This window comes from Mastigoproctus giganteus, chromosome 1, assembly GCF_048544385.1.
Source record: "Mastigoproctus giganteus isolate SK-2022 chromosome 1, ASM4854438v1, whole genome shotgun sequence".
Classification (NCBI taxonomy): domain Eukaryota; kingdom Metazoa; phylum Arthropoda; class Arachnida; order Uropygi; family Thelyphonidae; genus Mastigoproctus; species Mastigoproctus giganteus.
This window is the reverse complement of record NC_143575.1, coordinates 64,385,177-64,397,296: the sequence shown is the minus strand read 5'-3', so window position 1 is coordinate 64,397,296 and position 12,120 is coordinate 64,385,177. Positions and strand designations below refer to the sequence as shown.

The 12,120-nt window shown below is 34.6% G+C and overlaps 1 protein-coding gene across 4 annotated transcripts in view; it reads right to left on the bottom strand.

The window, feature by feature from the left end:
- The window catches only part of Vps13 (vacuolar protein sorting 13C), a 1,645,987-nt gene that overhangs the window by 847,852 nt on the left and 786,015 nt on the right, over window positions 1-12,120 (bottom strand). The window lies entirely within an intron of this gene.

Sequence of the window (12,120 nt, the reverse complement as noted above, 5' to 3'; positions counted from 1 at the left end):
TAATAATTACAATTATCAGAAGAGACACAATTGAAGTGAATTATTTGAATAATAAATAAGAAGAACTGAATCATAATTTAATCTTTTAAACAACAAAAAAAAGTAATACATAGTGTCAACCATTTTTGTACCCAAAAACATATGAATGATAGATAGAATCAAGCCATCCATTGTGTCATAATGTGCTTCATGGCACAGACAATTTTGATTGGTCTGACTAATGGGCACTGCTCTCCTCATTACACCTTCTGTTTCAATTGTCTTATTAAGAACTTTTTTCACTGCCTTCTTAATAAACTGTTATTAGCATTTAAATGCGTTGTTTCACACTTACAATTTTTTTGTAAAAAGCATGTTGCACTACTTTACTGCACATCAATGCACATTTTTTAAAAGTTGTTTTAACAAATTTTTCAGTAAGCAAACATTTAATACCAATTTTTCATATCAACTATACCATTACTGTTGGCACAGAATCAATATAATACTGAGTTTGGCATTGAATTTCTCAATATATGTAAAGTGTTTCAAAATTGCACAGAATAACTGTAGCACCATACTCAACAGCTACAAATAAGCATAGGGTTCTTATGAATATATGTCTCAGAACTAACTATTTCCAAGAAATTTAACATTAATCATAAATTACAAATAATACACAGTAATAAACCTGTAAAAAGGAAAACATCAAAAGAGGCTGTTCAAAGTAACCTCCATTCTGGATATTTTGTTCAATGCGGCATTCATTGTGATGAATCTATATTTTCCTTGCATGTCTTATCACTCCTGGTTTATTCTAAACCCAGCAGCAATCTTGACTTTGATTGTAACAAACACAGTCATGTGTCAACTGATGAGTGCCCAAATTTTTTTATTATTATTATTATTTTTTATTATTAGAAAAAGTTTTTGATCTTTTATTAATGAAAAATTTAAAAATTAATTTTTTACAAGTTATTTTCAATGAAACAAGTTTATTAATTCTGCTAAAAATGAAACAGAAACATTATAATAATAAAAGATTAAGATGAAACTATTAGTCACTTCCATTTTCCAAATCAGAAAACTGTTAAGCACATGAAAATTCAAATTTACATATATTAAATGTTTATAAAATAAATAAAGGGATAAAATAAAGAGATAAATAATGATAATTTATATACAAAAAAAACGATCAATAATTTACATTATTGACATCAATTATTTTACATCAATAATAATAACAGACAAAAACCACATTTACCACAATTAAACAGAATCAAATTAATAATTAATCACATTCTGTACAACAATTAATAAAACAAAGGGTATCTAAGTTCTGTAGCATGCGTCAATCGATGGTCAATGAACACTTGTTTACATTATGCTGAAAACAAAAGTATGACAGAGGATTGGGGGGGGGGGATTATGCTCTTTGTTAAGAAGAACATAAGAGCTAAGGAAGTTCATCCAGTCGACATGGGTGGCCAGTGCAATGTTGAGTCAGTCTGGTGAGACATAAGCAATGGGAGTGCTTGGTTTGGTTTGGTGTATACACGCATATTAGCAGCAATGGCTGCTAATATGCGACAAGACAAGGTAAAAATAGATTCTGTTTAACCTTTTAAGGAGGTTATGAAAAAGTTAAGTATATGTTTAAAAGGTGGTATATATTCAAAAATGTATGCTTTATGTTATATATATTATATGTATATAAATTAATAAGTAGCAAAAATGTAAAAACAGATGTTACTTTGTCAGATTTTATCAGATTAAAAGTGGTACAACATGTATCATTAAAATCTAGGCACTCAATTAAAATATGTCTCAGAGATAAAACTGTCACAGAACTCATACACATAGGAGAGTCATTAGCCCTCAGCAAGTACGAATGTATCAGATAACTATTTCCTATGTGGATCACAGCAAAAACCACTTCCTCTTTACAATGTGTGTGCAGACAAGACTGCCATCAATTACTTTATTTGTAGTCTGCCTATTCCATGAATCCTGCCACTGGGAGTGTATCTTTTTGTGTATTAATTGCCTGTAGTCTGTACAGGGAACTGACGGTAGCAATTATTAATGGGAATTGTTGATTTGGCTGTAATGACAAAATCATTTTAAAATTAGGGGAAATGATTTGGCCAAATCATTTTCCCTAATCCCAATGTAGCTAGTAAACCAGAAGAAGTGGATATCATTTTCATCCATGGAGAGAGTGGAGCTTCTGCTGAACACAAGACAAAACTGGATGAGGATTATATCTCATCAATGATAAAGCCTGCAAAACACTCAAAGAATTGGAATCAAAAATGAACCGTTTATACTGGCAATTACTAATGTGATGCAAGGTTCCACTCTCAAACAGTATGATAAGATGAACTGATGACATGTCACATGATGCTGAAGAGGTTTTGTGTAATAAACTGAAAAACAACAGCTTCTCTATCCAGGTTGATGAATCAAAGGATTTCACCAATGGTGAAATCTTTTGTAAATAACGGTGAAATTCAAGAAAACTTTTTCTGCAGCAAAAAGCTGCCCGAAATGAGCAAAGGTCAAGATATATTTAATGTTTTCTGTTCGTATCTGGAAACATAACATCTGTCATTTAGCATGTGTACCGATAGTGCCTCCGATAGGGCGGCCTCCGTAGCCGAGTGGTCAGGAGCGGGAGTGCAGTAGCACACGCTCTTTGAGTAGACCGGGGGTTCAAGCCCCTGACTGCTGAATACGGTCGATCTGCCAACCTGCACTGGACCAGCGTGGCAGATTATTGTCCGTTTCCCTCAACATGAATTGTTGAGGAGGCTTCCATCCTGCAGTGGGTTGATAATGGCTGCACTTTACTTTTTTTTTTTACCGATAGTGCCCCATCAATGGTTGGCTCCATGAGAGGTTTTGTCTCTCTTGTAAAAAAATAAAATGCTATGACACAACACACTGCTTTCTTCACAGAGAGGTGCTGGTGTCAAAAACTCTTGGAGATGAAATGAAAAAAGTTCTGGATGAAACTGCAACAACTGTTAACTTTAGTAAACAAAGACCAGTCACTCGAGAATGTTTAAAAACTGTGACAACCTGGACAAAGAGCACATGAATCTCCTTCTACATACAGAAATCTGGTGGCTTAGCAGAAAAAAAGTTCCCAACAGGGTGTTTGAGCTGAAAGGTGAATTTCAGGAGTACTTTCAAGAAGATAGAAATCCAAATTTTGCTGAGTGATTGGAATATGAAGAAACTAGCATACTTAGCAGACATTTTTCATCATAGGAACAAATTGAATAAGTGTCTGCAAGGCCATGGAGAAAGTGTTTTGACTTCAAGTGGCAAAATTCTTGGATTTAAAAGGAAACTGAATCTTTGGAAAAATCATGTTGCAAAAGGAAATCTTGAAATGTTTCCACTGCTGCTTGGGCTTTTGAGTGGCAAAGGATATCAGCAAGTCTCAAGTCTTATTGAAAACCACCTGGAAGAACTGCAGAACAAAACTGAACAGTATTTTCACACCCTTTCAACACAAGTATATGACTGAGTGAGGGTAAAAAAGTTGTAAAGTTTTTTTTTTTTTTTTTTAGGAGCATTAGCAACTAAGGCCATATTGCTCCGGGGATATGCAGTGGTCATTCACTGACCTTTCCGCATCCTCCGTATTTGGTGGTCACGGGCTCGAACCCCGCTCTAATCAAGAAGTGTGTGCTACGCACTGCTGCTCCTGCCCACCTGGCTACGGCGGCATCCTGGGTGAGGGACCTTTTCTCTGAATCTTCTGCTCAGTCTGAGAACTTGATGTTTTGTTGTTGTTATTGGGTTTTTAGGAGCATTGGCAACTAAGGCCATATTGCTCAAAGTATATTGTCTGTAAATTGCATGCCTTCTGAGTTTTCTGAAAGAAAAACCAGAGTTTCAAGGAGAAAAAACCATACTACCCTCGACTAACTCAGCCACATTGTGAAAAAGACCCATAAAAATTTCTACAATCATTGACACGATTCGAACTGAGGTCTTTTTTCCACCCAGTGTGGGGAAGATGGGGATCTTACCAGGTGTGATTCCCACGAGGGCGAGAATGTTTAAACTTGTGAGAGAAGAGGCAGAACTTCGTGAGCTGCAGTCTGATTGTACACTCAAGATGAGATTTACTAATCTACCCATAGACAAGTTCTGGATTTCTTTGAAAGAAGAGTATCTTGCCATTCACAGGAAAGCAATGAATATTTTTCTGCAGTTTTTAACATCTTACATGTGTGAGAAAGCTTTTTCTTGTTCAAGGACAGAAATGGTCTTATCCCAGTGCACGGACAGAAATAGTCTATTCCAGTTGAAGATGAAATATCTAAAGAGAGTCAAGATAAGCACACATGAAATATCATGTGTGCTTATTTCAAGTTTGACCCAGAAATGAGTATTTGTGCAGCAAGAAAACAAGCACAGATTGCACATTAAACAGGTAAATTTCATTCTTTATTTTTAGTTTCAAAAATAACACTTTTTATGCATATATAGGCCTACAAAAGAGATCAAGAAACCAATGCATATGCATAATAATTTTGTAACTGCCAAGCCCATATTTGAGACTGATCATATCATTCAGTAAGATACTTTTTCAAAGTATTGTATAAAATTCTGTCTTAGGTTATATTTTTATTCATATTGCTTTGGGTTATGGCTTTAGTAGCACTTTTTTTGGCATATGCCAGATATTTAATAGTAATTTATTATGTTTGCCTTCAGTGTTTAAAATTTATGAAAAGGAAAGAAAGATTAATTTCAAGAAAGGTAAGCTAAGCTTAAACTATGTTTGTTTTTTTTTTTTGTTTTTTTTTCAAGTGGGATCTTTGAGGGATGACACTTCTTAGGAAAACTTTTGATACTGTTGCACAGGGAAGACTACTGTACAAATTGGACCAATATGGCATTAAGGAGAAATTGCTGTTATGGATAATGGGATGGTTGAGTGGGAGAAGACAGAGTGGTAATCAATGGACACTGCTCTTCGTGGACTAATGTTATTAGTTGTATCCCTCATGGTTCGGTGTTAGGCCCATTGTCGTTTTGTATATTGAAGAAGGTGAATCAGGCTTGACGTTAAAGTTTAAAGATGATGCAAAGGTGGGCCGAGTTGTTAATGACAGTATGCTACTGCAACAGGATCTAGAAAAGTTGGGCAGATTGGGGGAGAAGTGGCAACTGAAGTTTAACATTGACAAATGTAAAGTACTGCATATGGGTAGCAGTAACACCAGAGTAACATATCAACTTTATGGTGCTACACTCAGGATAGTGGAGAATGAAAAAGACCTGGGGGTAACTGTGTTTTCTGAGCAGTGCAGACAATCTGCAATAGTAGCTCAGCGTGTATTGTCAAGAATATACAGAATTTTTTCTAGCAGGGATAAGGAGCTGATTATCCCCTTGTATAAGGCAATGGCTAGGCCACACCTTCAGGTCTGGAAACCACATTTTAGAAAAGATGTAGAGCTGCTGGAAAGAGTACAGATAACGGCAACAAGATTGGTGAATGGAACAAAGGGTTGCTCTTATGAAGATAGGTTTAAGTTCTGTAAATTGTAGTGTCTGGAGACTAGGCACATGTGAGGTGATCTGATTGAGGTCTTTAAAGAGGTGAATGGTTTGAGCAAGCTCAATGGTGATGGGATTCTTCTTCTTGCTCAGATTAATTGCCTGAAGGGACATACATTCAAATTGAGGAAAGGCAGTAGTACAACAGATGTGTGGAAATTTGCCTTTAGCCAGTGGGTGGTTGATTGCTGGAACAAATTAGGGATAATTTCAGGGAGAAAGGGAATATATTGTGTAAAAAGAATAGATGCAACAGGACCAGGGTATGTCTGCCAGGGGCAAAAGTTGATGACGTTGTGCATATATCATCTTTTAAGGGCACAAAAGGTGATATTGTTGTACATGTTAGCACCAATCACATTAAGAGTAGGAGATCTGCAGATTTACTTAACAAGTACAAGTCAATATTGTAAAAAAGTTGTGAGTTAGGGTTAAATTTGGAAGTGTCTGCAATTCTGCCCAGTCACAATAGGACTGAGTACATGATGAGGGCCTTGTCAATCAATTCATCCCTGGAGGGAATGTTCAAGGCTCAAGGGGTAGAATATTTTTAGGTGTGGTCTGTGCATGTTAACAGGAGAGACTGCTTCTACAGGGATGGGACACTTAAATAGAAAGGGTGCAAGAATATTTGCTGAAATCTTGGAGGGATTCACAGAATAAAGGGTTAAAAGTAGCCACAGGGAGAGGTGAAGGTGATTCTTGCACAACTTCTATTAGAATAAGTAGCGACCTGAAGCGAATGGTGCTAGGGGTTTCAGGGACTGATGGCAGTCATCGTGAAACAGAGGGGTATATTGGATGTGTCAGAGTAAGTAGGAATAGGTGCATGTGTACCAATGCTAGAAGTATAGTAAATAAATTTGATGAATTTGAAGTGTTGGTCAAGACATCAAAGGCGGATATTGTAGGGATATCAGAGACGTGGTGTCACACAGATATTAGGAATGCAGAATTGGAATTTGGGGAGTACAATGTGTACAGAAAGGATAGACAGGATAAGAAGGGAGGAGGTGTCATGCTGTTAATTAAGAAAAACATAAAATCAAAAAAAGTGCATCCAGTTGATATAGATGAATAGTGCACTGTTGAGTCAGTTTGGTGTGACATAAGCACTGCGTTATAGTGTGTTATAGGCCTAATGACTCTAATGAGTACAATGAACAATTGTACAGAGAAATAGAGTGGGCTAGTAAATCAGAATGTCTTATAATGGGGGATTTTAACTTTTAACTTCCCAGATATTGACTGGAACTTGTGGGTTGGTCACTCACACAATAGTAAGACTTTTGTGGATTTATTGGATGATTGTTTTCTGGAGCAGCATGTTTGAGAGGCAACCAGAGAGGGTAATACTCTTGATCTGGTTATCAGCAGTGATCATTCGTGTATTAAGAATTTGCAGATAAAGGAACCACTATGTGGCAATGATCACAATGTACTGATATGGGATTTACTTAAAGATATAATTACCATCAGGGGTAAAGGAAAGGGTTTTTGCTTCCGTAAAGGTGAGTACAATGGTCTCAGACAGTTTTTAAATTCTGTACAGTGGGATCAACTGACGATGTTACCAACAGTAAATTCTAAGTGGGAAGCATTTAAGGAATTAATCGTGGAAACTACTAAAAGTTTCATATCTATTAAGAAATATTGTTCAAGGTTTAGGCATAAATGGTTATCAAATGAACTAATGAGACTCGTGACAGAGAATAAAAATGCATGGGATGCATATAAATTATCAAGCGACTCAGAAGCCTATGGCAGATATAAGGTAGTCTGTAATCAGGTCACAAAGGAGGTTAGGCAGGCGAAGGCAGATTACGAGAAATCTGTGGCAAAGGATGCTAAGAAAAACAGCAAGGATTTCTTTACTTATATCAGGGGTGTGCAACTTTTTTCGCCAGCGGGCCAAATGAAATTTTCGTATCATGACACGGGCCGGAATAGATTGAATGATTTTAAAAAAAAATTTACTTGAATTACCAAATTATTAATGTATTTTTAAAAAACAGTAAATACAATATTTAAATAGAAGTCGATTATAGATAGGTACAGATAAAAACTACAATTTGGAATAAACATTTTTATTGTTATGATAACAAAGTAAATGCAGAAAACAAAAACTTTAATGTGAGGGATTACATTTGGAATGTTCCTGATTTATGATTTCATCAAAATTGGGATTCAATTCACCAGTGGCTATTCGTAGAACTGCTCCTAAATTTTCATCTGTTATTCTTGATCTAATTTTGCTCTTTGTATTTTTCATTAAAGAAAATGTAGTTTCGTATAGGTATGTCGATCCAAAGAAGCCAAATATTTTGTGCATTATCCAGAATATTTTTAAACATTTCTGGATTTAACGAGGCATAAAAGTCTGTTATTGTTTTTTTATCAAATTGATTCTTTAGTATTAAATTTGATTGTAAATTTATCAGTTCCAACTGGATACAAGGTGGTGCATCATTGACATTAAATGGTAGGCTTACTAAAGATAGATCTTTAGAAATTTTTTGAAAATCATCAAATCTTCTTGTAAATTCATTAAACAAGTCACTTATTATAGCCTCATATTTCTTAAAATCAGCACATTAAGTTTTTTTCTCTTTTTTGTAAGATTGGAAAGTGAGTTAACTATTTATTTTGGAATTGTTGAGTTTTACTTGAGGTTTCTCGTAAATGATGTGACATTTGTATACAAATCAAAAATAAATAGTCCTTTCCCTTGTAATAATAAATTTAATTCATTTTGATACGAAAACATATCAACAGAGAAGAAAAAATCGTTCGGCCATTGTTCATCTTTTAATTCATTCAGTTTGTCCTTAGCATTTAAGAAGTTTACAATTTCATCCAACAAATCATGAAATCGTTTCAACACTTTGCAAGACTAAGCCATCTTATGTCCCTATGGTAAGGAATATCAGTAAAATCACATTCAATTTCTTTCAAAAATGTTACGAATTGCCGTTTAAAGCTCTTCCACGAATAAAATTAACTACAGTGGATTCCGGTTATTCAGGCCACCAGTTAATCGGGGCAGCCATTTATTTGGGGCAAATCTTAAAAAACAGAACCCAATCGAGAAAATAGCCAAGGTTTACTTCGCTTAATTGGGACAATATGCCATTTAATCGGGGCAGGAGACTGCAGCACTGGAGATCACCCTACGATCGTCTCTGACCGTACCAAGTGGTTCAGTCCGATTTCTGGAGGACACAACCATAAAATAATAAAAACAATTAGCAGTCACCTGTTTATTGGGGTTTTCTGTTAGCGCAATCTATCATAAAAAACTTCAATCATATAAATCTTCAATCATGTGAAAAAATTAATTTTCATAATCTTCTCTTCATTCCTATTTTTAAAGATTTGTAACTTGTTATTCCGTTCTCACTTGCACGTATCGTGTTACTTGCAATTTGTAAGATTTAAATAATATTTAAATATTATTTAAATGCCGTGTTCTTTGTTATTGATTGCTTATCTTTTTACTGTTTTGAATTTTAACCCCCACCCACAAATGTCAGTGATTAGAAATATCAACTAGTTAGTATGTACATATTACAGTACGTATTAATTCCGATTTTCATGTATCATTTAATTTTTTAATCTGTAAGGTAATAAAGGATAAATTTGTGCTTAATATATCTTTACTTTTATAGCCTGTGGATAATATTCCACCTATTTTCGCTAATTAGAATCGCTGTTTAATAGAACTAAAATTCAATTCACAAACGTGATCACAATGAACAGCGCTTACTACACATCGTAATGTGATTTGCTTGTATAGTGAACCAATTGTAAAGTGGTGGTCCATTGTATTTTTAACTTTTTTTTACGTGAAACTTCGGATAATTGGGGCAGCCGCTTAATCGGGCCAAAATGCACTAGTCCCGATGTGTCCCAATTAACAGTAATCGACTGTATTTTCGTTACAACCGATATACCATGCTTCAGTTTTAAAACTCTTTTGCAAAGGGTTTCTTGATACGATGTAAGAATTATTTATTTTCCTGGAATACGCATTATTTCATCGCTTATTCTTTTTAATAATCCAATGTTTTTTCCTGTCAAACTAGCACACCCATCGGTTGTGATGTTGACAATTTTGTCCCACTTTATATTATGTTTTCGCAAAGCTTCTTGAAGAGCTATAAAAAAATCTTCGCCAGTCGTTGTGTCTTTCATAGGATATGCAGAAAGTAATTCTTCCATAATTTCAAATCTATGATTTATACCTCGAATAAAGATTAAAAGTTGACTCGTATCGGTAATGTCACATGACTCATCTAAAGCCAGTGCGTGGTAAGTAAAATCTTCCAATTTTAATTTTAATTGGTCGCATAAATTACTCAAAATATTGTCAATTCGTCTCACAAGAGTTCTTCGTGACAGAGAAATTTTTTCAAACTTCAGTTTTTTATCAGGGCATAATAATTCAGCAATATCTATCAAATATTCCTTCACAAATTCCCCATCAGAAAATGATTTACATTGTTTTGCAACTTTATGTGCAACAATGTAACTAGCTTTTGTCAGAGCTCTATCTGTACTTGACAAAATTTTCAAAGTATTTTGTTGCTTACGCAAACAACATTTTAAATTTTCTGCTTCAATTTTCATTTATTCTGGTGAGAATAGCTTATATTTTACAAAATGTTTTGTTGAAAAATGCCTTTTTAGATTATATTCTTTAAAAAAGGAAATGATTTCGTTACAAACCAAACAAACAGCTTTATCGTCTATATTTGCAATTAAATATTTGGGTGTCCAATTATCATTGAAAATGCGGCATTCGGCATCAATTTTTCTTTTTTTTTAATTGGCTCATTTTATGGGCTATAAATTATTTTAAATTAAAAATTGTAATAATAAGAAAAGGCATAAAGTGACATATAAAATATCTTCCACCAATATTATTTTTTTCAATAAGAAGTCAAACCCAAAGGAACTTCGTTTGATCGATGCTACAATAATAATAATTAGGAAATAATACTCTTTGACGCTGCGTAGAATCACCTGGTTAACTGTGCACTGCTTACTGCTGTACGCTGCATTGGCCATGATTCCCGATTGAACCGAATTAAGCGAAATGTTTACGGTTTTCGGCGAGTGCAGCGAGTGTAGTCAGGTATGGATTTTCTATATTTATGCATTTACGGAGGGGCCGGATTCAACATTGTCATGGGCTGGCTGTTGCCCACCCCTGCTCTAAAAGGAAGGGGATGAATCTGATTGGTCCACTTGATATCGATGATTCGACTGTTGATGATCCTGCTCAGATAGCTAACAAACTGAATGAGTATTTTGCATCTACTTTCACACATGAGGAGTTATTAAGGTTTGAAAATGGCACAAGGCTATCAAATTGTAGCAGGGTGCTTAATGACTTTGTAATAACTGAGAGCAAAGTGGAGGAGAAATTGTTGAAGTTAAACATAAGAAAGGAACCTGGGATGGATGGGATCTATCCAGTTATATTAAAGGAGACGGCAAAGCAACTAACCAAACCCTAAACCAAAATTATGGGAGCATCCTTGGACTTAGGGGAGATCCCCACGGACTGAAGATGTGCAAATGTATCCCCAATTTACAAATGGGGATCGAAGGGTGACACGAGTAATTACAGACCAGTTAGTTTAACTTCTATTCTGGGTAAAATAATGGAGTCACTGGTTAAAGATGCATTGCAGGATCACCTAGACCAGGTGTGTGTTGTGGGCCATTTTGTGTGATGGTATGATTTTCGTGGGCCGCATAAAATTTTCTTAAATATTATATATTGAGTCAGTATTCAGTAGCATAATCAGGATAATTAAAACTCATATGTAATTAACATTTAAATTTTTATTCAGATCTACAGAATACAAGTAATGTAGAATTTAGTATGTATAGTGAAGAAATGGGAGTAAAATGGCTGTTGAACTGGTAACCAAAAGAGCACAAGGCAGCCAAAGTAACACACCTCTATTAGTTACAATTTATTAGGAAACATTTCGGAAATTGCCACAAAGACTGAAGATGGATTTTGTAACAATAACAATTTCCGAAACGTTTCCTAATAAATTGTAACTAATAGAGGTATGTTATTTTGGGTGCCTTGCGCTCCTTTGCTTTTAGTATATATAATTGTTATATTATTATTTTTATTTAAAAATTAAATATTCAAAATACTTATGAAAATAATTAATTTGTTTTCCTGGAAACCTGCCAGTTATTTTTCACCTAAGTAACAATATATTTTTGGAATTCCTACTTCTCGACATTTGTCTTTCAAAAATGAATCATTTGGAAATCAATTAATTCCAGTTGAATCAAATTAATTCAAGTTTTCGATTTCAAATGAAAAAGGTCCAACAAAAAGAAAAAACATATCTTCTAACTCTTTAAAATCATTAAAACACTTATCGAATTCGTTTATGATTTCCTCAATTTTTTCACAATATTGTGAGAAAGAGCAATTTTGATTTTGTGTTTTTAACTGTTCACAAGTAGGAAAATGGGTCAAAACGTCTTTTTTTAAATGATTTTTAAACAACATTAGTTTTT